The following is a 22,283-nucleotide window of genomic DNA, read 5'->3' on the forward strand; positions in this document are numbered from 1 at the left end:
TGCGCAGTATCCTGCTGGGATTAGAGGCGTAGGGAGTATAACTGTACCTTGGATCATTGGGAGACTGATTGGGGTTCAATTACAGTCCAGTCCGAAGTTCGCTTGGAGTAGGCTAGTGTCTGTAGCAGCTTAATACAATATGTGTTCAATCTGGACTAGGTCCCGGGGTTTTTCGACATTTGCGGTTTCCCCGTTAACAAAATTTCTGGTGTCTGTGTTATTTCAATTTCCGCATTATATTGTTTTATCTTTATAATTGAAATAATACAGGTTATGCGTTAGATCATCAATTAAAGTAATCCAAACTTTGGTTGTTGATTGTCATTGATTGATCCTTGGATATTGGTCTTTGGTACCATCCAAGTTATTCGTTGCATTTGATTAGAACTCGCAGTTCCTGCTTGAGTAAATCAAATTCAGAAGAGAGATATAAACTCGTTGATATAGTTTTAATTGATTGAGTCTTGTTGATTCTATTAAAAGTATATTCGAGTTTGTCCATACAGATTGCTAAGCGAAATATTGGGTGGTGTTGTTAGATCCCCGCTTTTTCAATTGGTATCAGAGCAGGAAAAAACGTTCAAGACCTTACAAGTCTGTGTTTGTAGCGATCTGAATATATGGACCACAAAGTCTCAATTAACGCCTCACCAGGTTTAAAAACCAATCATAGGAAAAAGTCTGATAAACTGGTTACTCTTCAAAAAGGGTTGGATGAACAAATCCAGATCAACTCTGGTCTTGTTGCAGAAATTGCACTTCTTAAGGATTTGTTTCCTGGTAATAGTCCCTTGATGGATCTGAGTAACTCCAGTTATTCCTCTTTAAAGAATAGTCGCAAATCTTATGGTAAACAACGATCAAATATTGTGAAAACTGATATGACTAGGAACCACTCAGAAAAACTGCAAAGTATTGGCCCGTGTTGGTGTTGTGATCCCTTCGATCACATTCAACAAGTTCATATGTCTTTTGAAAAGAGTCTGAATGCTGCGAGTGATCCTTGTAAGAAAACTAAACGAATTTTGTTACTCTAAAAAGACATACAAAACTATCAGGAAATTCTAAACAGAAAAGTACTGATAGTATGGGTACCTTTGCTTTAAGTCCTACATCTCCCTTTCAATGGTTTCTTGACAGTAGATGTAGTTATTTATTACATATGATAGGCGATTCTCCATGGTGTGTGCCATCTATCGACTATGAAGGTGGAAGAGATTCTACAGCCAAAACAAAAGGACAACTTCAAAATATGTGCAAGTTTGGTTGTTATCTTTCACAAGTAGAACCAGGAAATTCTGATGAAACTCTGAACGATCCCCTTTGGGTGAATGCAACATGAAGAGTTAAATAAATTTCAAAGACAAGATGTGTGGTATCTTGTACCATGTCTTTCCAATATAAATATTATTGGTTCTAAATGGGTATTCAAGAATAAGTCTGATAAATTAGGCACAACTGTCAGAAACAAAGCCAAACTTGTCACTCAAGGATATTCACGGATTGAAGAATTTTAGTTTGACGAAACTCTTGTTCTGTGGGATGCCCTGAGTCCACTCTACTTTTGTTAGCTCATGATTGTTTTCCTAAGGAAAAGCTGTTTCAAATGGATAATCGTCATAGGTCCTATGAGACGAGTATTTCCAGAATCAAAAGGAGGAGGATTTCTGCTCACACAACAAACCTTGAAAATTCACGATGTGATAAACAAAGGGAGCTTTTGTCTCACAACGTCTCTATCTAACTCCATAAACGTTCGCATCCTCATCTTTAACTTGAGAAAATGGGATTTTGCGTCTTTTTGGCTCAAGTAATATTTTCTTGGTTAAAAAGTTTTGTTTAAAACTATGTAAATAATGAACTACAAAAGTCTTGTTGTCTAGGGTTTTAATCGTTCGTAAACGTTGTGTTATTCCCCAAAGGAATACTGTTTCATGGCTCCTGTAACAAGAGGCAGCACAAGCAGGGATGCAGTTGAAGCATCTAACGTACATCGGTGTACAGGAATTTCCTCCACAAGGGTGAAGAAAGTGAAGGCTGCAATTAATGGTAAAGGTCCTTACTCAAACTGGTTCTTGTCCTTTTATCAAAGTGATGTTAACTTCAGGAACCTGGTAAAAGAATTCATCAGCAAAAGAAACGATTTAAAATCTCAAATCGCTTCGTCTTTGGAAGAACTAACTCACTATGAACGGATGTTGTCTCTAACAACAAACATCGTACGTAAACTGAAAAGAGAACTTAGTAAGTTGAAGTTATTTCCAAAGAGTTGGAGGAATTGAATGATCCCATTATCAATGGGTTTTTCAACAACGAGAAGGAATTCTCTGAAGAGGCCTTGGGAAAGCTTCATGTTGCCTAGTATGTCTTATTTTTGGCTTCGTTGGAATAATAACTAGTGCTTGGAATAGCAATGATTGTGACTACACCTAGCTATTATTGTTCATCTTCTTGTTCTTTTTTAGGTTTATTGGTTTAAATTCTAAAAATATTTGGAGGATGATGTTTTTGCAGTATTAATCTTTATGATTTGATATATTGCAATTTGTTATGGGATATTGGTGTTTACGTCCGTGAACTATGTTTGTCCCATACTTTGTCAAAAAGTAAAGTCGTTCGTGTTCGGTATTCACGTATTGGTAAAAGAATGAATGGACTTTTGACAAATACAAAAGTTAAGCCTATATTGTCAAATATTTTGATGGAAGATAGGTTAAAATCTTTTGTTTTCAAGGATTATGTCTTTAATTGTCGTTATGCAAATAGTGATTGAAGATAGAATGAATCCTTGTGTATTCCACAGTATTGATCATCCCTGATCCATATTTTATATATTACTGTGAGGCTCCGTAATGTATCTTATGTTGCGCACTATACAACCAAGTTGATTTTTTAGCTTAGTTGGTGTTCCGTGAGGTATGTTATGTCGAGCATATTGAACTAATTGGTTATTTAGTTATTGCTCCGTAAGTTTTCTTATGTCGAGCAAAACAAATGACAATTAAATTGATTACTTTTGTAATTAGTTTGGTTGTGTATTCCAATTAGATTAATTATGGGTTCTTTTGTAATTAATCTAGTTGAGTATTTTCGTGTCTCCATAAGTTCTCTTATGTTGAGCACAATCAATTGAATTGATCACCTCTTGTGTTTAATTTGATTGCGTATTCCGATTAAATTAATCACGGGTTTACTTGTGATTAATTTGATTGAGTTTTTTGATATAGAAAATCATTCTTATGGTTTTTGATGTCAAATAAAAATCCTTCTTTTCTTTTGAAATTAAGGTCGCTCTTGTTGCTCTTTGGGAATGACATCAAATAGGGGAGAGTTCTTTTGAACTTGTGCTTAATGGTCATATCTTGAGGGGTGTGCGGCTGTGGAATTTTAGAGGGGTTATCTTGTATCTTTAAACTCCTTGATGAATGCATTTAGCTTCGGCTTTATGATTGCACCTAAATTAGTTGGTATGTATTTTTTCCTTTTGTCATGAAATGTCTCTCTCGGAAATTTTATTATTATCCCGTTCTTGTACCTATGCCAATTTTATTGACAAAAAGGGGGAGAATTAATATGTAGTTCATACTACAAATACATATGGTTTTTGGATCATTGTGTAAGGGGGAGTGGTTTCCATGTGAGATGGAGTATTGACTAAGTGGGAGTGATACATATCACCATAATATTATTGTTGAAGTTGTGATACAATTGAACTTTGACGTTGTGTAATAATACTACGACACTATATAACAATGATCGATAACTATGTTTTCTCATTGTTATAGGTACGGATCTTCAACAGCGGTGATGCTAAACTTATAACCTTTGGGATCATTGGAGTACTTGGAAGTGACGAATATTTCGAGGAATGTTGAAGATTAGACATGTGGAATAGGAGCTACTAAAGTTTCTTTATCCTTTTTGTATTCCATATGTATTGATAGTTTTGTCACTAAAATTGACAAAGAGGGAGATTTTTAGAGCATTGTTCGTTCAAACTCGCATGCGTTGCTATCTCAAGCATGTTTGTCAATGTTAGTGATCAAAACTATAAGTCTTGATTTCTAGTCTATTATAGCTAAGTCTCGGACTAGGATAAAAAGTGTAGTTGAGCTCAAGGACTTCATGGCGATTCATCATACAAGTAGAAGAACTACTCAAGGAACCGGTGGAACTTCTCGAAAAAAATGTATGTGAAGACTTGAACTTATCTATCACCCAAAAGTCTATCTACTCTATCTCCTACTCTTTGAGACAAGAAGTCGTATGTTATATATATAAACTTGGATTATACACATTTGGTATTTCGAGCCGAGTATACCTCGCCTATCTATATCTCGAAATATGTGTTCGTAAGATTTTCGCTTCGATCAAGTTTATCTTTACCATGTGACGAAAGTCGTGATATGTTTCAATCATCTTGAAAATTGCTTTGACGAGAAATGGTGTAACAACTATATAACGTCCTCTAAGAATGTTTCAATGATTGAAATGAGAGTTTAGATTACATAACCAATGGTGGACATAAGCATTGTTGTGGAAACACATTTATGTATAAGTCCTATTCCTTGAACCAAAGTTTGCGAACTTTGTTGATCAAGAAAACCGGAAGAATGGCGTGAGCCAAGTCCGCGAACTGCCGAAGTTCTCAAACCCGAGAATTTCTGCTGGAGTTGACAAACTACTTGCGTGAAGCTAAGTCCACGAACTCAGTTCGCGAACCCAGTCCGCGAACCCAGTCCGCGAACCGGCGAAGTTCTCATACCCGAAAATTTCTGCTGGAGTTTGTAAACTTTGCCCGGTAACTTAAGTCCGCGAACCTAGTCTGCGAACTTGAGAAGGTTATATATCTGAAGATGATTTCTGAACTTAAACTTAAAAAGACTAAGAAATGCAGTTTGCAAACCGTGGCTATAAATGTTCATGAACCGATTCAAGTGAATCAAATCATCTTTGCTTCAATTGTGTCTTGTGTAGTACATAAGATTTCCTTGCAATTGACCAACTCTCTAACTAGTTCATTTGAAGTCATTTGAACTAGTTATGGTGAAGAAGAACATGGTTGATATGAAATGCTCGTATGACTAACCTTTTGGTTAACTATTGTTGAACCAACAAGTGCATACGTTTGGGTACGGTTAACAAACCTAGAAGCGTGCATTGTCAAGTGTGTGTAACAAGCTAAGTTTTCGATCTAACGGTTGAGAAATATTAGCTTGAATCTATATCAGGTTTTCATATAACGGTGAATATTGAATGCTTTGTTACTAAGCTAACATTGATTGCAAATCCTGATTTGAAAAACTATATAAAGGAGACATCTAGTATTGTGCAAAACTAATCCCCATACCTTACGTGTGATACTAGTTTGCGTGCTAGAGTCGTTTCTCCTTTAACCTTTGGTTTTCTTTTTCTACAACCAGGTTAACAACTTAAAGACTTCATTGGGATTGTGAAGCCAGACCGATACTACTTTTATCGTAGTTTTGTGATCTGATCTTGCATATTCTATCATACGAGTACAATCAGATTGATTGGCTTGAGATTGATATCTCCGATAGGCAAGATATAAAAAGTAATCACAAACATCTTCGTCTCATTGTTTGCGATTCCGCAACATCTTGTTTCGCTACCATACGATTAAGGTTGTTGTGAGGTGATTGATAACTCTAGGCTGTTCTTCGGGAATATAAGACCGGATTATCAATTATTTCCTGTTCACCTTGATTATTATCAAAAGACGGAACAAAACCTTTAGGTTTTATCTGTGGGAGACATATTGATCCTTTGATAGACTTGTCTATGTTAGACAGATTTGTTTATTGTCAAAGCCTGCGATTTTGGGTCGTAGCAACTCTTAGTTGTGGGTGAGATCAGATAAGGGAATCAAGTGCGCAGTATCCTGCTGGGATCAGAGGCGTAGGGAGTACAACTGTACCTTGGATCAGTGGGAGACTGATTGGGGTTCAACTACAGTCCAGTTTGAAGTTAGATTGGAGTAGGCTAGTGTCTGTAGCGGCTTAATGCAGTGTGTGTTCAATCTGGACTAGGTCCCGGGGTTTTTCTGCAATTGCGGTTTCCTCGTTAATAAAATTTCTGGTGTCTGTGTAATTTCAATTTTCGCATTATATTGTTTTGTCTTTATAACTGAAATAATACAGGTTGTACGTTAGATCATCAATTAGAGTAATCCAACCTTTGGTTGTTGATTGTCATTGATTGATCCTTGGATATTGGTCTTTGGTACCATCCAAGTTATTCCTTGTATTTGATTAGAACTCGCAGTTCCTGCTTGAGTAAATCAAATCAAGAAGAGAGATATAAACTCGTTTATATACTTTTAATTGATTGAGTCTTGTTGATTATCTTAAAAGTATATTCGAGTTTGTCCATACAAATTTCTAAGCGAAATATTGGGTGTTATTATTAGACCCCCGGTTTTTCATCAAGGAATTATATTGAATTACAATGTATAACGCTTATCCTTTGAACTTTGTAAATAAGACATCAACATAATCTATGTATTTAATTACTTGAATATGCGTGGGATACACGTGTGATTGCATCCTAGAAAACTATGTATTATTACATTGGTTTAAGGAAGTAGATGTATGTACATGTTTCATAATCGAAAGTGAAATCAATAGTTGTGTTGGTCCGACTTTTAATTGAATAATATTTGGATGACCAATAACAATCTTAACTTATGTTGAGAATCAAGGTAGAACTGGTCATACCCTATATTGTATGTCAAGGTATCACCTATCCTAACTAGTATTGAGAGACCAGGTATAACCGGTCATAACCTATATATGGTGATATGGTATAACCGATCCTAACTAGTATTGGGAAGCAAGATATAATCGATAACCTATATTGGGAGTCATGGTATAACCGGTCCTAACTTAGTTTGTGAGTCATGGTAGAACCGGTCCCAAGAGTAAAACCGAGTTTCCAATATTCACATATTTCTTTATGTTATGTGTAAATTTGGAATTAGGATTTGTTAAGATAGGAAATTTCTAGATGTCGACATTATTTGAACATGTGCGTAACTCTTATCATTAATTGTTCAAAGATATTCCTTGATTCTCAAGGTGATCCCAAACCGAAATATTGAAAAGTACTTAATTATGATTTTTGATTTTATATGTTTAATTATCAGCAATTAAAGCATATAATCTAGAAAATGATTATTAGTTAATGTGCTAAACTAATAATAGAAATTTTCTAACACAGGTTTCAGAAATATTGTTTGACACTAATTGGAAATAGAAAAACCGAAATTAGGTACTTCAATGCATATCTTGAGAATATTTTAGGTTTTGGAATTTCCTTGTTTTCCAAACAACCTTGGTCTATAAATTTTGAGTTTGCATTTCTTGCAAACTATCCTACGAGCCAGGCAAACTTCATTCGTGTTATTTCTGGTGGAGCCGTCTACCGGAGAGGAAAGTACCCTAATTAGGCGAAATCTCTTAAGACCGCTCGTTTAAAGACTTTTTTGGGATCAAGAAGCTCTACGAGTACCATTGGTAGGAAACTAAATAATTGCATTATTATTTTAGTTTTAGATTATTGATTTGATTGGCTAACGGTTGTTGAAACTTTGATTGAGCCTTCTCTTCTGATATAAGGGTCACTCAAACTAGATCAAAGTGTCGACGAGATATTTAGAACTGTTTTTAGATCTAAAGACATCTTGTGATAATCCATTTTTAACAGACTTCGTTCTGTGTGTGATTGGTTACAAGAGGATTCAAGTTTGTGTTGTGCAGGTTATTTAAGAAGGCAATTGAAGATTTGAAGACGGAGAAGATTTTTCTTATTAGTTTTCGTATCTCGTGATTTGTGCACATATCTTGATCGGATAGGATCTAACTAGATCTTGTTTATCTTTGATAGACTTGTGATTATCTAGTTGATAAGATCCGCACACTTTATACTTTCTCTTTGAGTTTTATATTATTTGATTGCAAATCCGGAAATTGATTATTTTGGTAATTAAGATTCAGATTGATCTAACCAGACAAATGAGTTTATTAGATTAAACATAAGAGCCAACTCAACATATCCTTTATTTTGATTGAATAGAGGGTTACCAAACATATTTTTTCCTTTACCAGTTTGGAATACGATCAAAAGGAGTTGAGTACATAAAGACTTTACTTAGTAAAGAAACTTGAGATAGTGATTTCCGTCTTAAAATTCACATGCATGACCAAAAATTCGAAGACGCAGGGATAATGAGGAAACTAAGTAACTAGAGGTAGTTTAGTTGGTCTTAACTATACGAAGTTGGGTTTTGTTATTTGTATATCGGGTTAATTATGAGAGTATTCAAAAATGAACTAGGTCCCGGGGTTTTTCTGCATTTGCGGTTTCCTCGTTAACAAAATCTTGCTGTGTCATTTACTTTACTTCCGCATTATAGTTGTGTTATTATAATAAAGTAAATTACACTTGTACGCTAATCTTAATCGCTTGACTTTGATCTTATAGTCAATCGGTTTTGTACGGTAACTATTGTCAAGTGAATATCAAGTTGTCTTATTGTCTCGACTTTGTCCATAGACGATCACACTTGGTATCAGACTTATAGGTTGAAATAAAAAGATTGTGGTGTATTTAGGTACCCTCGTCTTTTCATTGTTTCAGTTACTACCACTAACACTACAATTGGATCTCAAGATAATTCCTTTCTTGATCCTTCAAAATCAAATAATAATTCATTTTTGGGTTCTACTAATAACCTTTCTTCAATTTCTTTTCTTTCTCTCATTTGTCAATGTTCTTCAATTTCAATTGATGTTGTTAGGTTGAAAAAAAAACTCAAATCTAACTCGGCTATCTCCAATTTGGTAAATCTTAAACCTATTTGTATATCGAATTGTGGTTGGTGCTCCCAGATGAGGTAAAGGATACCGCTCAAGACCTTGTAAAGCACAATTAGATTAGTATATATTGCATTGGTGAAGAAAAATTCACTTTTTGATGTAACTCAGATGTACCACAGTACTAATACCATTACCAAAAACATTCGATCAAGAATCCCCTTTTAAGTAGATGTTACAATTAGCCATGTTGTTTGATTCCACAATCTTTAGACAATTAAAATGTTACAAGAGATTATTGCATTGAGCTTGAGCTTGTGAGAGGAGTGGAAGCGTTTACATGATTGTTTTGGTACTTATCACCAAGTTACCTTGATGATTTTTTGCTCAGACATTGATACTTATTTCCAGTTGAATGTGAAAGAGGGTAAGTGATCGGCGATGTTTTATATAAATTTCATAATTCAATTAACTCTGCGTACATTAGCACTCTTCCAATCATTCTGTACAGAGTTAAGGATACTCACTCGTATAAAGTTACGCACATATTAAAAGGAGTGATCAATGAATATAAACTAAATTTGAGGACCTAGTATACATTATGTAGTATTTTTAATAGCTGTCACCGGTATTAACTTTATATAAACAAACAAAGGATAAAAATCTTTAAATCTACAGATTCTAAGCTTGCTAGATTATAAATGTGTTGTGCTGTTGTGCGGATAACACAACCCATTAATTATAATTATAGTATGCAATGGATCTATGGTACAATTGTTTTATGCATGATTCGATTTTTTTTCTTTGTTTGTAAATACAAGCATACAATCGGTCATATTACTATACCTACGATAGCTTTCACCGGTATTAACTTTATATAAACAAACAAAGGATAAAGATCTTTAAATATACAGATTCTAAGCTTGCTAGATTATAAATGTGTTGTGTTGTTGTGCGGATAATACAACCCATTAATTATAATTATAATATGCAATGGATCTATGGTACAATTGTTTTATGCATGATTCGACTTTTTTTCTTTGTTTGTAAATACAAGCATACAATCAGTCATATTACTATACCTATGAACTGATTCTGTGGAATTTATCCTCGCAACGCCTTTTATAGGTGTTCATATAATATGATCCTTCAAGCCTTAAAAAATGACAGCTTTCTGTTGATTTTATAAACCATAATAGATATACGTGTGGAACAATATGAATCGATTCTCGTCAGTGAAAATTTCAAAAAATTTGGTTGATTTTCAAAGACATGATAGGTAGATCTAGTTGATACCAAGCCACAATCGTCCTTTATGGACATTCACGACAACCGATTATACACAATTATTTAAGCTTTTACGAAAAAACTAGTCATTGGTTCTTCCTCTATAGCAGAAGAACCTCTTTCCCATACCCAATTTAACCCACATTTACGTATTTTATTCACTCATACTCCATCCATTATTCAAACAACATGCACAACTAGTTTTATCATCTACTCTTCCTTGATTCACTTCATACCCTTTACAAGCATGGCATCATTTGATTCAAGTGAAGATTTGGTCATAGTCAAAACAGGGTACAATGAAACAAGACTTGCAGCTTTCCAAAACGTAAGGGTTTCATCTGAAACCTTTTGGGGGAGGATAATCCAATATGTGGGAAATTATGGAAATGAAAAGAGAAGATCCTTGCAATAAATACACGATAGGCACCAACTTATCCAAAAAGTGATAGTTAATTACATAGGCATACAAGTATGGATCTTTAATGGTAGAAATTTATGCTTGTCGATGCAACAATTTGTAAGAATTTTTCGTGTTTTTTTTACATAACCTATGTTGTTTAAACAACACTAACAAAGTAAGTTTGTATTTTTTTTTGTAGGAGGAAGTCGTAAAAGCGCACTACTTGGATGAAAATGGAGAAGCATTCAGATTTGATAAAAGCAACCAATTCGTGATATCCAAAATATCGGAGTATACCCCAGACTAAATGTCGGGTTTTGTTGAAGCTGTTAGAGCACTGCTCGGTCGAACTCGCAAGCGATGCTATCTCAAGCTTGTTTGTCAAGTTTAGTTGATCAAAACTATAGTCTTGATTTCTAGTCTACTTCTAGCTATGTCTCGGATTAGGATAGAATGTGTAGTTGAGATTTAGACTTCACGACGTTCATTGGTTGAAGACCAAGATCTACTGAGGAGAGCTTCGAAGAACTTCATCAACAAAATGTATGTGGAGACTAAAAATTATCTATCACTCAGAAGTTTATTCTATTCTATCTCCTAATGAGACTAAGTCGTATAACTATATATGCTTTTACATTATACACATTTGATATTTCGAGCTGAGTTTATCTCGCTTATCTATTTCTCGAAATATGTGTTAGAAGATTTTTGCTTTAATTATGTTCATCATTATTCTTGACGAGTTTAGATGGAAACAATTTATTTGTTGGAAACTAATATTAAGTCAAAATATGATCATGTGAAAATTTCCTTGAAACATCTTACATGATTTGTGTGAGACAATCATTTGAAGTCGACTTGGAAATTTCATATTGATCATTAGATCACTTGAAAATTACTTGAAGCTAATAGTTTGTGTGAGACATGTATTGTCGTCTTCTAAGGATGTTTCAATGATTGAAATGGGAATTTAGAACAATTAACCATGTCTGGATACAACACGGTATGCATACCTAGTATGCGAACTGTATTGTTATGATTCAGGTCCGGGAACTTTGTTTGCGTACCTAGTATGCGAACGGTTTTACCTTTAAAGGTCTGGGAAGCTTTTTTGCGTACCTAGTATGTGAATGGTTCTACCTGAGGTTAGGTTCGGGAATGTTGTTCGCGTACCTAGTTTGTGAATGGCTGGACAAGGCCAAGGTCTGGAGCTGTTGTTTGCATACCTGGTTTGCGAACACAGTGGTTAGGTTCTAAAATCGGTTAAGTATGATTCTCATACTCATGAACTAAAACATTTAATGAATTAAGGAATGCAGACTTTGCAAACCGTGGCTTAATGTTCATGAATTGATTCTTGTATAAGTACTTTGTACCATTACGAATCAATCCAATTTTGTTTCAATTGGTTCATATATATTTCTATGAGATAGTGAATAATTGAACAACTCTATTTGAAACACAATTAGATTCATTTGATTATCTTTCATGATTGATTGATCTTCACATTTGATCTAGAAGTGTTAGATGAATGTGGTTAAGACAACAGTGTTCATATGGCTAACTTCGGTTAATTGTTATTGAGCCAACTCAATATACACGTTTATGCACGGTTACCCATATCTAAATGAAGGTATTTTTCATGTGTGTGTAACAAGCTAAGACCATCTAACGGTGGAGATTGATTGTTTTATTTTAAAGCATACTTAGCTTGAATCATAAATCAGGATTTCATCTAACGATGAATATTGAATGCTTTGTTACTAAGTTATCTTAGATTTGATTGAAAGCAAACTCTGATTTGAAAGACTATATAAAGGATAACTTTATCAACTGGAAAACCTAATCCCGACACTTTCCTGTGTCCTAGTTGCAAAATAGAGTCGATTCTCCTTTAACCTAGGTTTTTCCAACACCCTATTAGGTTAACGACTTGATGATTTCATTTGGGATTCGTGAATCCATACCCAACTATTTTCTTTGTACTATCTTCTCTAAGATTTGCTCGAGATTTATCTCCGATAGGTAAGATATAAAAAGTAGTCACAAAGTTCTTCGTCCTCAGCTTCTACCATCATATAGTTAAGTTTATTTCTAGGATGCTCTTCGGGAGTACAAAACCGGATTATCAATTGGTTCATGTTCACTTGATTTATCAAAAGACGGAACAAAACTTCATGGGTACTTCCGTGGGAGATAGATTTATCTATCAGAATAGACTTATCTGTGGGAGACTGATTTGTTTATAAGTCTTCGACTTTGGGTCGTAGCAACTCTTAGTTGTGGGTGAGATCAGCTAAGGGAATCAAGTGCGCAGAATCCGGTGTGGATCTAGAGGCGTAAGGAACACGACCGTTCCATAATCGGTGTGAGACTTGGTTAGGGCAACTACATTCCAGTCCAAAGTTAACTTGTAGTAGTCTAGTGTCTGTAGCGGCTTAATACAGTGTGGTGTTAAATTTGGACTAGGTTCCGGGGTTTTTCTGCATTTGCGGTTTCCTCGTTAACAATTTTTTTGATGTCTGTGTTATTTCTTTTCCGCATTATATTTCTTATATATTTGATATATCACAGGTTATGCGTAGTTCAATCAATTGATAAATCCGACCTTGATTGTTGGATAGGAATTGATTGACACATCGGTATTGGTCTTTGGTACCGTCCAAGTTATTTCTCATATCAATCAGGCTCACAAATTTCTATCTATTCGATTTCAAATTTTATTGAGAAGTTGAGATTAAGTTCTTTGATATATCTCTTAATTGAGCTTGCTTTTAAGTTTGTGCTCTCAGAATTATATTGGAGTTGGTCCATGTAGATTGACGAACGAATTATTGGGTGTGGTTGTTATACCCCCGCTTTTTCAATTGGTATCAGAGCAGGCAAACACGCTAACACCTCATAAGTCTGTGTTTGTAGCAATCTGATTTCCGTGGATAAAAGTTTATCTCGCTTTTACTCACTTAGAAATGTCTTCCAAAGTTTTTTACTATGCCAAATGTCTTGGATAATTCCTTAGCAGATTCTTCTGAATCCCAAGGTAGAAAACTTTTGTTATCTATCAGATTCTGATAACATGCCCTCTAATATGACAGTTGACACTATGTCAGAATCTAAGATGGAGCTCACCAGAACTTTAAAAAAATCTACTAAGATTATTGATTTTCAAGTCTCTAAAATTAGATCTCTTGAAGAAAAATATGCTCAGCTTACTGATGAACTTGAGAAGTCTCTTGATAGAGAACGAAAACTCTATAGTAATGTTGAGTCTTTTTCTAACAATATCGAAACTCTTGTTCTACAGCGCGAAAAGATTAGTATGCTTGAAGATACTGTTAAAGAAGACTCAATTAGAGAAGAATGTTTAATCAAGACTCATTCATCATAATTGAACGGTTTTCGTGTTGAAAAAGAGAAACTTGTTACATCTCTCTAGCTCAGGAACAGTGCAAGTCCTTGAAAAGGGAAAACTCTGTTTTAGTGAGTAAGTCATCTTCAGTGCCTATCTCCAATACTCATGTGGTATTACCTAGCATGGAGAAAATTACTCCTAAGGAATTGTGTGTTAAGAAATGTTAGTGTGACTTGTAGATTTTGGAAAGGCTATGAGTCTAAAACAGGATTCATCAAATGTTTCTGTTTCACGAACCTGTTCATTCTGCGGGAAAAGGAATCATAATATTCTACATTGTTTTGTTAGAAAGAAACATATTTCTGATCTTCAAAATCCATTTCTTTTTACAGTCGACAGCGTAAACTGTCTGACGACATCAACAATGTATTTCATTCCTGCAGAAAACCTGAAATCTCATAAAAGGGGTTTTTGAGGTCACTCCTCTAGAAATATTTGCAGGAATTGTGTTCTTCATAATGTTGCAACTTCTTACACCACTAATATACACGTTCCCAATAGTTATGAGAATAAGTCTGGTTGGTCTAAGTTTAGGAGATGGGATTCTCGTAATCTTTATTCTCTGGAGCGGATCTCAAGAGGTCCTAGACTTAATTCTCAGAAAAATCCTTCTGATGGAATTTCAAAAAGGTCGATGTCTAAATCTTATGGTTTTAACCGAAGGAAGGTAAGGAATACACAATTCAAACACTCAGATGATATTTACAACTCTTCACTCAATTTGCGTAATGGGATTCCATCTCATTCCGTTACCTAGTCTCTAGGTAATTTTATCCATGGAACTAACTTGAGAATTGCAAGGATAATATTTATGGGAGACTCAAGTCCATTGTATGATATTATCTGGTTGTGTGTTTTATCTTTGAAAAAGTTGTTTTCTCATGTGAATGTTGTTAGAGCACTGCTCGGTCGAACTCACAAGTGTTGCTATCTCAAGCTTATTTGTCAAGTTTAGTTGATCAAAACTATAGTCTTGATTTCTAGTCTACTTCTAGCTATGTCTCGGATTAGGGTAGAATGTGTAGTTGAGATTTAGAATTCACGACGTTCATTGATTGAAAACCAAGATCTACTGAGGAGAGCTTGGAGGAACTTCATCAACAAAAGGTATGTGAAGACTTGAACTCATCTATCACTCATAAGTCTATTTCTATTCTATCTCTTATTGAGACAAAAGTCGTATAACTATATAGACTTTACATTATACACCATTACACCATAAATGGGCTTTCGCAACTTGCTCCGCTGTTGCAAAACGGGGTCGCAACTGTATGCAGCTGTTGCGAAGGGGGCGACTCGAATTTTCGCAATAGAAATGTAGCTGTTGCGAATTTCGATTCGCAACTGTTTTCGCAACAGCTGAGTCCAGTTTTGACGAATTTTTTTTTTTGCAACAGCAACACTGCAGTTGCTAATTTTTTACTGTTTGTTGCTAAATCTTGACTGAGTCAACGGAGACCGACCCCAAAAGTCGCGTAAAAAGTTAGAAGGCTGTTGCGAATTTTTACTGCAGTTGTGAAAATGTTTGACTAAGTCACGTAGACCGACTTTGTCCAAATTTAGCAACAGGTTCAACAATTGCTAATTTTTTGCAACAACAAAAAAAATAAGGTAGGTCTTTGTTGACCTGGTTAAAAAAAAATTCCCTCCGTTCTATTTTATCCTGCAACTACCCATGACTAGAGCTGGCAAACAAGCCGAAACCCGCGGATAAACCCGTACTCGGCCCGTGAAAACCCTAACACGGCTTGGCTGGGTTATAAACAAGCCGGGTTAGGGTAAGAGAAATGGTGGCTTGTTAGTAAACGGGTTAACCCGTGCCCGGCCTGTAAACCCGCAGGTAAACCCGTGTACAGTAAATTTTCACCGTTGGATTATGTAGGACGGGTTAACTTAATCCTATCTCTACGTTAAAGAGTTAAAAACACTAAAACCCTAACAGATCATTTCTTCTTCCTCTTTCTTTTCTTTTTTTCTCCCCACCGTCTTCTCCTGCGGCTGCGGCTGCGACACCCTCCTCAGTCCTCAGTCCTCCTCAGTTCTCACAAAACACAAAACAGTCATACATATTTACAGACAGACGCTTCACCGCCGGTCCACCACCACCACCGCCGCTTCACAAAACTCCTTTCCTCTTGATTTTCGATGGAGTTCTGAGTTTGAAACGAAAACAATGATGAATTGAAGCAAGAACAAGAGATGGGGGATTGATTTGAATTGGTTAACGGTGATTGTGTGGATGTTTAGACGGGTACTGGTGATTTTGGAAGAATATGAGATCAGATGTGGATGGATTTGTTAGAGTCTGTTGAAGAATGGGTCTCGAATTGATTCGAAGTTTGGCTGGAAAATCAGATGGGATTAATAGAAACGGATTTGGGGATTTGAGGTTGCTGTCGATGTCAATTTCAGGCAAAAAAGACAGGGGATCTCGAGGCTGAGAAAATGGTGGATGCTCTTGGTGTTTGAAAAGTTGGGTTGAGATGGATACTGAAGTTAGCAGCAAAGATTTGAATTTGAAGGAAATTGATGTTGTCGTGACTGGTTATGGCACTGTTTCAATTGATTTTGTGTTGGTGATTCAAGATGCATGTGAGTGAGATGATGGTGCTTTATGTGTGTTAGTGGTGAATGTAGCAGCTGTTGTTGCAGTAGATTGGCAGATGACTTTTGATATTGCTGGTGGTGGTGTTGTGGCTGCACACTGTGTTCCTTTAAATGCAAAATTAGTATCAAATTATTGTTTAGTTTTGCAATTTTGAGTTATTATATTTTGATGTTAAGGTTTCGTTGGTGTGACAGTTGAATCTGTTGGTTGAATTGATTCAAAATATCAAATGAATTAGATGAACGTTAGGTTGCAAGGAAGGAGCTTTAGATGGCCTGAATGTGGCCGGAAATAGCCCAAAAATCATAGGAACTCCTTTCTCGCAAGTTGACTCAACAGAAACCAGCTAACCCGTGAGCCCGCAAGCTTTACCCGTTACGGGTGCGGGTTGGAAAAATGACCACCTGTGAAGAATATCAACCCGCAAGCTTTGGCCCGTGTAAACCCGTAACCCGCGGGTTGGTCACAAGCCAGCCCCGGCCCGCCCGTTTGCCAGCTCCACCCATGACCCAGAGATTCAATCCATTCAATCAAATTCTACAAATAACTCTTTAAGAACAACCAGAAGAGCAATCATATTCTGCAAATGCTCATATGCGGTATTGCTTATATTGACATTGATAACTATGATGATAAAAAGAATTTTGGACACAAAAGTGTTGCAGTACTTACCATCTTACATTCATTAGCTCTATACACTTGTGAGCATCCTTAGTATCTTTAAATCTAACTCCCTGAGGATGGTTCTCACATACCTGCAAGCAAAAAAGTAACATGTAAAATTTTTGCTCAACAATCAACACTTGTATTGGAATAATCTATGTCCATGTTGTAACAACTCTTGTATTCTTTGTCAATAATCTCCAAGATTCCATCGATATATTTCAGACAGGAAAATTAGGAAAAACATCACAAGAGTTCTCTGCGTACCTTAACTAGCTCCACTGGACCAAGTTTCCATTCAATCTGTTCACCACATGGAATCATCTTCTCAGCACCACAGTCTCAAACACCATCTGCTCATGACTTTCAATCTTAATCTCCTAACTGCATTTCAAACACAACTCCAGTTCCACTCAACAGCTCAGTCTCTGCAACTTGCTACTGCATCCCAGGCCAACCAGTCCACCTGCAGCTGCAACTTCATCTTGACCAGTACCACTAGCTTCTTTGTATCCAACTGCACCTGCAATGCCAACCTGCAAATCATCTTCTCAGTTTCGAAAGCAACCACTGCACAGTACCAGCAACTCAATAAGACCCATATACTGCATCTCTGCTTGCAAATTCAGCTAAGATTCACATCACCACCTTACCAACAGCAAGCACACAGAACTTCATTTCACCATTCCTAACTACAGCTTCATAACCACTTTGGTTGATTGGACCTTTAGACTGAAAAAAACAGCTCAAATTAATACAAGAGCAAAAGGTATGTTGGGCCAGCACCATTTTCAGATATCCTTAAAAGAGCAAAAGGTATGTTGCTTACCAGAGAAAGGTCGTCAGCGGCATAATCCGGCAGCAAAAAGATCATTAAGTGTAATATCTCGCAAAAAAGTGAAATCCAAAGGTTAATATCAACAAATTTCAGCAAAGATGGGCTCCAAGCATAACCAAATCAACTTACCATGGATTGATATAGCTCGGGTGGCTACTAGCTTTAGTTGACCTTATACTCCTGCACAACTACAAACATATACATATACAGGAACCACACAAATGCAAGAAGTAAAATTCATTCACACACATACACACATACATATACATTACCAAGTTTTTTTCAGTTAAAAGTAAAATACTTCCTTATGCATAGTTGCATAAGAATCTGCTGCATACTACATCATAGTCTTCTTATGCACAAATGCACAAGTGTGAAAATTAGCAAAAAAAAAAAGTAAAAATCCGGCCGAACATTACATAAAAAGTAAAATCCATATATGTTTATCGTTGACATACGCAAAAGATAATGGCTGTGATATCTTCATAACATCTCCAAAAAAATAGTTCGACCCTCCTAATCATATATATGAGATGCACATCTTTGGATGAACCACGAAACCTCCAATTTCAACATATTGAAAGGTGCGCACAAACCTGTTAACATTTATTGTCAATTCATCTGGCATGATAATGAGATCAAGCATTACCTTCGCATGATTAGACGCTACAGGTGAGCCGTGAGCCGTTTTTGCTGATTCACCTGTACAAAGTCTACCAATACCAGTGATGTATTCAATAGGAACTTAGGGACATTTAAAAGAAATCCACCAGTGATGTATTCAATATGCACACATCATACATTGCACACTCATGAAGAACATTCAATACCAGTATGCACAATCAATGGAAATATTCCGTAGCAACAATTATACCAAGAACTTGCATCTGTGAAAAGACCACAGAGAAATCTGACAATTACCTTACCTTAAATTTTTTACCTGACCTTATGATTTTAACCCATCTATTGATCTGTAATCATTTTAGTCGTCTTCACTTATTATCAGAAACACCCTATATCTCTTTTCTAAGACATAATGGATCATTAACTACTAATCCATGGTTAATAATGATTCGCATCAGCACATCTTAAACCAGACGTAAGTTATAGCCCATTGTTCGGTTTGTAGCATTTTGATTTCACTTCGGAATCAACACTCAGTGGCCTTTACTTCTTCATAAAGGAACTAAATCTAATTATAATTTCTAAGAGAAGCAAGCTATTACCCACACAGTTCACACAAGTTTCCCTATCTCATAGACGTTCTATCAAACAGTTGCAAAACAATCTTTTGGCCTAAAGACATAGAAGTTGAAACTTACTGTTTTTATGCTCACCTACTGGAAAAAATCATCAAAAATTGAGGGTTTGGTTCTTACCTGAAGAAGTTCAATCCCAATACAATCCAACCTGATACCAAGCACATAAATCAAACGAATTTCCAACTTATCAATTTTCCTCCCCCTCCATCTTTTAATTTCTGAAATCTCTTTCCTATTTTAGTCTCTCACCCCCTTCTTATCCAAAGACGCCCCCCTCCCAGATGTCTAAAGAAGAGTAACTCATATCTCCAGTGATTAGTTGGAGCTGTCGCCCCAGTAAAAATATAACAAAATTACAAATACATCCTTTCCTTCTAATCCTACCCATCACGTCCAAAGTTCAGTCTAAGATACCTAATAAATTCTAACTGCACGGCCCAAACAGGTAACTTTACTTAAGTTAACTAAGCCCAACAATCTTAACCTACATTTTTATCTATTCACTTCATTTTTTGACGTAATACTAATCAGATTACGGAAATTGACTACCACATCCACCCCCAACATACATTTTACATCTTACAATTGACGTATAGAGACCAAAGCAACTTCGAAAAAGAATTAAAGTTACAAATTAACTATCAGTGCAAGTCTATCAGCTTAATTCAAACTTATTCAAGATTGCTTCTAGAAATATGGTGCTGAATCCTTTCAATTTAATGAAATATGGTGCTGAATTTTCAAGTAAGAGACAATACATTATGAAGTGCAAACTGGAAGTTCTACCAAAGACTCCTTGGATAGAAGACTTCTACCAATTTCACTTACCGCAACTTCTTCCCAGCCTTCAACAACTAAATATTCAGCAGTAAGAAGATGAGCAATGCTCAAGCTCAACAAGCTCCACAAACTGGAAAGCTCTTATGTATACAAATGTGCAGTATGAACCAGTAACAAAAGATATGTGTGATTAAAAGACTTTTCATACGAAAAACTGCAGAAGTTAACTAGAATACTGTTTTCATTTAACTGGGAAAGAGATACGCAGATAAAAAGTTGTAAACAGCAACTTACAACCCATCCATAACAAGTTTTCAATTGAAAAGCCCACACTCCTGTTGCCACCGCCTGTCAAGAACCCAAGTTTGCATCTGGATGCTCAACAAAACAAAAGCAACAAAAGATATAACACTACAATGATAGCTAACCAAAGCAAACCAAAAACAAAAATGACTACCAACACTGACATGATATATACTGACCAGACTCAAACAAATAACAAGAGGTACAAGCTTTCTTTCACAACAAACATAAAAGAGAAGCCTAAGTATCAATCATTAACAAACATAAAAACGAAACTTAAGTCAAGAAACTTCTAGACTGCTAGCTTGTCAGACAATTTGCATTACTGTGACTTATGAAAGCATTTTTGTGTATTTTACCATAGAATCAACAGAAGCATATGACAGGACAAAACTGGAGAGACCCAATCACTGAATATTACCATGAACATAGTTTAAAAATTTTAGGGGTTTAAACCCCACTGCAACTATCCAAATAAAAATAAAAATAAAAATTGAAGAAAAAAATAAAGTAAGAAGATACAAAACCCTAACTATAAAATCTACCAAACTTTAATTTGTAAAATACATAAAACCCTAAGTATCAATCTACCAAAATCCACAAAAAAGTACATCATTAATCGATTTACACAAAAAGACACAAAAATCTTAACTTTCAAACCCTAACTATCAACCAAACCCTGACATAAGTAACATACATCATCAATCGTTTTAAACAAAGAAATAACAAAAATAGCATACATCATTAATCGATTGAAACAAAAAAACACAGAACCCTAACTATCAATCTACCAAACCCTAACATAAATAGCATCATCAAGCGATCAAACCCTAGTAATTATCATCCATACCTAACTTGCTTCAATGGCGGAAGAGTGTTTCAATGGAGGGAAAGTTTTTCTGCAGAGCGGGAGTTTTTTTTTCTGAGAGAGTGAGGTGAGGGGTGAGAACGAGTGGTTATGAACTGAGAAAGATATTTTCCTTAAGGATAAAGGATGTCCACACGCGAAACTCTCATGCTCTAAAAAAAAGTGTTTTCAGGTGTTTTCTTCCACACGCATAAGTCGCATGCATGAAAGAAAACAGTTGCGATTGGCAACTGGGCACCGGCAGTTGAGAAATTAGCAACAGCAGACGTGTGTTGCGAATATTTAGCGACAACAATTCACAACTACAAATTCGCAACAGCCAAATTTCCATTGCGAATCTGAGTTGCTATCTCCTGAATTTGGTGTAGTGCACATTTGATATTTTGAGCTGAGTTTATCTCGCTTACATATTTCTCGAAATATGTGTTGGTAAGCTTTCACTTTAACCAAGTTCATCTTTTATTCTTGACGAAAGTCAAAAGATGATCATGTGAAAATCGCCTGGTAACATCTTACATGATTTGTGTGAGACAGTCATTTGATGTAGACTCGGAATGTTTCGTATTGATTATTCGATCACTTGAAAATCGCTTTGAAGCTAATAGTTTGTGTGAGACAGCTATTCTCGTCTTCCAAGAATGTTTCAATGATTGAAATGGGAGTTTAGAACAATTAACCTTTGATTGGATATAAAACAGTATGCGTACTTGTATGCTAACTGTTGCATGTGTATTCCAAGTCCGGGAATTTAGTATGTATACCCGTATGCTTACTGATTCAACAGTTGAAGTCCGGGAACTATAGTATGCATACCCGTATGTGTACTGATTCAACTGAGTTCGGTCATAAACGACAGTATGCGTACCCGTTTGCATGCTAGCGAACAAGACCAAGTCCGGGAACTTAGGTATGTGTACCCGTTTGCATACCTGAGTGGGTTAAGTCCTAAAATCAGTTATGTATGTTTACATACTCATGAAAAAATACATTTATATAATTAGGAATGCAATCTTTGCAAACCGTGG

At 35.8% G+C, this 22,283-nt stretch overlaps 1 long non-coding RNA gene across 6 annotated transcripts; it reads right to left on the minus strand.

Annotated features, from left to right (window-relative positions):
* Positions 1 to 17,069: 17,069 nt before the first annotated feature.
* Positions 17,070 to 21,341, minus strand: LOC113287970. 6 transcript variants are annotated; one of them, XR_003330419.1, is made up of 4 exons: positions 21,241 to 21,341; positions 18,037 to 20,458; positions 17,475 to 17,939; positions 17,070 to 17,299 (listed from the first exon to the last, which is right to left on the minus strand). It is a non-coding gene; the product is annotated as an uncharacterized LOC113287970 (long non-coding RNA). The 6 variants fall into 6 exon arrangements; XR_003330420.1 differs by having other exon boundaries at positions 18,037 to 20,465; positions 21,241 to 21,326; XR_003330421.1 differs by having other exon boundaries at positions 18,037 to 20,435; positions 21,241 to 21,317.
* Between the last annotated feature and the right edge of the window lie 942 nt (positions 21,342 to 22,283).

This window comes from Papaver somniferum, chromosome 6 (assembly GCF_003573695.1).
Source record: "Papaver somniferum cultivar HN1 chromosome 6, ASM357369v1, whole genome shotgun sequence".
Lineage (NCBI taxonomy): Eukaryota > Viridiplantae > Streptophyta > Magnoliopsida > Ranunculales > Papaveraceae > Papaver > Papaver somniferum.